Below are 4,581 nucleotides of genomic sequence, written 5' to 3'. Positions count from 1 at the left end.
TATATATATATATTCCATTTCAAATTTCAGATTAACAATTGTATCATCTCTTTATAATAGTTTGTATAACATCTGAAAAAGTGAGGTTTAAATGACGTGAAATTATTTTCCGGAGACAGGGCCTTAATAAACAAACGCAAGGAGGTGGAGGCTGGTCTGTTATTTGAACCTGTCGGAGATAATTTAACCGATGAGACAGAAAATCCCTAGTTTAATTAGTGAAACATCACAATACAGGTATAATATTGATGATTAATAACCCTTCATATCTTTTACATCAATATTTATCATACATTAATGTCCGCTTCGAAAATTGGAATACAACATACACATTCATTAAAGGGTAGTAATGAATGTGTACTTTCAGTTGGACTAAATAATTTTTTTTTTTCCACTTAAAGATAATCAACTAACGAAAATAAAGAAGCTCATGGAAAACCATGGACATTGACGCGTAATACAGGGGGTGTAAAATGTTTGGAGTCAAATGACGATCAGAGAAGAATGACAGACCTGTATAAACCCTCCCTTGTGCTAAAAATTTACAGGTTATTGCGAAAGAAGAAGAAAATATATATTTCTTAGGGATAAGAGTTCACTTTTTAATGGCTTTTTTAAAAATTTTCTGAGATCAATAAACCTCATATTCCAATATTCCATAATCCATCCTGAAACATATTACCGGTTTTAACAAAATGTATTTCATATAACAGTAACAAAAAAATACTCCTGACGGGTTGGGTATTCGTTGATCGAAGATTTATCCGACTCTATTTTTAGGCGTTGTTTTTAATCATGAACAAAAGATTATTTAATATGAATATTATTACTGAATAAATTTTAAGTCATTGATTTTAAACTAAAATTTCAATCGACGTAATATGATGTATTCAATTAAACATTTAAGGGGAAAAAACTGATTTGAAACAAAAAAACAATGCAGTATTTCCCATTAATTTACGCAAAACCTTCATGAAATACGAGATATGATTTTTTCTTCGTAATTAACGTATAAAATATAATATTTTCCAGATAAAAGTTATGAAGGAGGATTTTTCATGCCGAAATCCTTTAAGGTTATTAGTCATGATTATTTTTTTTTACTACAAATTTAGATATTAATCGGATAATGTTCCCTAACACAGACTCCAGGACATATTCGAAGGATGAAACAAACATGTCACACATACATTAATCCTATGAAAGGTATTTTATCCGTATTACGTATAACGTATTACGTTTTCGCAGTTTATCGATACTATTTTTAATATTTAGAAAAGAACACTGGCAAAGTTACTTTAATATTTAGAAAAGAACACTGGCAAAGTTACTTTAATATTTAGAAAAGAACATTTTGATGTTATAATATATATCTACAAATAATATTAGCTCGAAACATTTAAACATAAGCACAGTTTGATAAACTAAACCAATTTGATAATTTTTAGGATCTTGAGCTTGTTTTAAAACATTCTCGCTACCACGTTAGTGACGAATGAGATTTGATCCGTACCTAATTCGTGTGTTATTTCAAAAACGGTTTATTTTTTAGCCCTAAAACGTAGGGCTCAACTTACAATCCACAAGAAAGTGCTTGGGTATTGATGTCCGAGTCGAAATCTTTAAAACTCAATTTGAACCTTCTTGATCCTTCAACTTAACTCTACCAGCGTTCTGAAACCTCGAACATTTCTTAATGACTTTTACAAAAGTCCCAGTAAGAAATTACGGACCGAAATTGGGATTCACTTCTAGATGAAATTTCCTTTAATTTGATATCTCATTCATCAAGATAAATCCCCCCTCAGAGCGAGAAAAGGAATCTATAGCACCATAACATATATATGTATAATAATCATGTTGTGGATAAAAGACAGATGTCAGTTTAATAGGAAAAATATTCTCCAATTTCAGAATTCCAAAACCAGCCAAACCACTTTTCAAATTTACGTGTATTTCTTTTCAATTAACCCATTGGTTACTAGATTATCACGGTGTAAAAGATTTAAAAAAAAAAACAGTTAAATCATGTGTTACTTGACTATTTTTTGAATAGGTTTTTTAAACCCAAGACAATCTTGTACAAAAATGTGAATTGAAAAAAAAATTAAAAATTTGAAAATGGTTGGTTTGGGAATACAGTTTATTATTAGAGTGCTACCAATGGGTTTCTCAACAAGCCTGTATCATACCATAAATATTTTTATGTAAATAAAGTTCTGAAATAAATAAATTATTAGAATATAATATTATTAAAGTGATGATTATTTACGAATTACAACTTAAGTTTTAAATTGTTTTACTCCATTATCATTTTATACTAATTTGGATGTCGGAATTTTATTTCGGTTTTTAGAATGGTAAATTTTGAATTTTACAAAAGTCATTAAAACATTATCTTTGGAGAACCATCCAGCAACGCATGATTATTCTGCTAAGATGTAAATATTTAATATTTTAATTTTCTATTTATTTATTTTTTTCGTTTTGTTATATACATTTTTTAAGCAATTTTTTCATTGTTGATAGGTTAAAAACTATGTGCTAGTTTGGATTCGTGTTCCAGTTCGTAGGATTTCAGATTTGTTCCATTGGTTAAGTATTGTATTTTCTAAAGTCACCACTTGTCACGATTTATATTTTGCAGGATAGTTTAGTTAAAATTATGGAAAAAATCTCAGTATATGTTATAGGCCCCCGCCCTCCCCCCTACCTCTCCAAAGAAACAGATTTTTATAATAAAACATATTTTCTACACAATATCTCTTATTTTTTTCATTTATTCTCGCTGTTCCGTTAATTTTCAATTTATTATCTCAAAATGTTAAAATCTGCTTATAAAAAACTTCAAGAGAACTTCCCGCCTAGAGTAAGAGGCACTATGATGTATGTAAATCCATTTGAAATATTAAAAACTTTTCCTACTACTAGGAGATATATACTACGACGATGCATGCATTAAGAAGGATTCGGCCACTCTTTGAGAACTATACTACAAGTATTAAATATGTATAGCCTGCAGGGGTTTTAGATGAAGTTAAATTAAAAAAATCTTTGACTACTTGAACTTTTTCAAAGATTTTTTAATTTTAGTTTTTCTTAAGATGAAAAGTAAAAATTTATTAAAATTAAAGTTACTTCGTTTTCTTTATATTAAAACTTTAATAATATCATACTGATCTATCTAGAAAAGATTTTTATAATTTTCACTGTAACCTATCAACATATTTTAATTGATCTTATTGGTAAAAAAAAAAAAATAAAAAATATAATTCAATAATTCTAACCCTATACACTAAGTAATTTTGTGACCTATGATACAGATACTAATTAAATAATATTATACTTCTAATATGAGAAATATTTATTTCGACCCAAGAATAAATTACATGCATAGAGTATCTACTAAGGTATGTATATAGAGGTGCACTTCTTTGAATTGTAACATTACCTATAGCTACTGCGTTTTGAATTAAAAGTTGATTTTATTTTTAAAAATAAAGATAATCATGTTCTATTGATGTAATAAGTATTATTAATGGGAAATGTAATAGTTTAAATTTGTGACATGGAATCATCCTCAAAGAATGAAAAAAGTCGCAAGCTAGAAAGTAGTGAACCTACCAGAGTACGATTAAATTGGATATTGATGAGTTTTCGGTGAATTTAATTTCTTTTTTACAGTTGTTTGCTTTAATACGTTGCGAAATAAAGGTCTTGTCCCAATTTCAAATCCAGTGAGGAATATCAACGAATAAGCGGTATAGTATACAATCAGTCGAGAACAAGTCACAACAATGATGCCAACACAAATTAGTCAGTCCGCATATTTTGTCATAGATGCTCAGAATAATTTTTAGCGATAATTTTTGCTTATAACGGCAACCGTTACGAATGTTGAGAGTATGAAACACAACGTTGCTATAAAGTAAATCCATTTTTCAGTATTTAACAATGAGATCGCGGAAGCTCAAACGATATTTCGGATTCAACCGCGTCAACCAAGTGATGGGAATAGGAATACTTGAAACCGGATTTACCTCTTTGTCATGAAAGAAGTATGGCAAATGCGGGTGCTGATGGAATGGAAGAAGGGAAGCCGTAGAGAGGAAATGAAGTCGGACAAGAGAGAGGAAGTACTTACCAGGTTCGGGTCTGAAGCGGCACTGACCAAGCTCTGTCCCTTGGCTAAGGCAATGGCAACCTACCCCTTCGTACCCATGACTACCCTCCTCAAACACCAGCTGATGTAATACCTAGCCCCCCACTACCTATCAATTATTACCTCCACCATAACTGTTACAAATTAACTTTATACCTGAAGGATCTTTCGTATAAGATTCCCAAGCTGGATAAATATCGTACTTAAACTTGAGCCATTTGTATGACGAGGCTGTTAATAGTTTCTTACTTTTATTTAGTTCCTTTTTATTATGGTATGCTAATTCCTAATGACTAAGCGAGAAGCACTGTGACCCTCGGCGAAATCTTGGATGTGGTCCCTCCGTCTCATTAGAAGTTATATTTTTAGAAATTCTCATATTGTATGCATTCATTACTTTACAAGTAAATGCAAAATAA

The 4,581-nt window shown here is 30.3% G+C and overlaps 1 protein-coding gene across 6 annotated transcripts in view; it reads right to left on the bottom strand.

The window, feature by feature from the left end:
- Nucleotides 1-4,239, bottom strand: part of LOC106688728 (transmembrane protein 230) — a 34,677-nt gene extending 30,438 nt beyond the window's left edge. For all 6 annotated transcript variants that reach the window (XR_010844703.1, XM_067052033.1, XM_067052035.1 and 3 more), the window contains exon 1: nt 4,145-4,239. The gene's annotated coding sequence lies outside the window, so the exon portion shown is untranslated. The remainder of the gene's footprint in view (nt 1-4,144) is intronic.
- Nucleotides 4,240-4,581: the final 342 nt, after the last annotated feature.

The sequence above is a fragment of the Halyomorpha halys genome, unplaced genomic scaffold (genome assembly GCF_000696795.3).
Source record: "Halyomorpha halys isolate HHAL.00 unplaced genomic scaffold, Hhal_1.1 Scaffold1186.1, whole genome shotgun sequence".
Taxonomy (NCBI): Eukaryota; Metazoa; Arthropoda; class Insecta; order Hemiptera; family Pentatomidae; genus Halyomorpha; species Halyomorpha halys.
The sequence above is the reverse complement of the archived record's forward strand: the minus strand, read 5'-3'. Positions and strand labels throughout refer to the sequence as shown.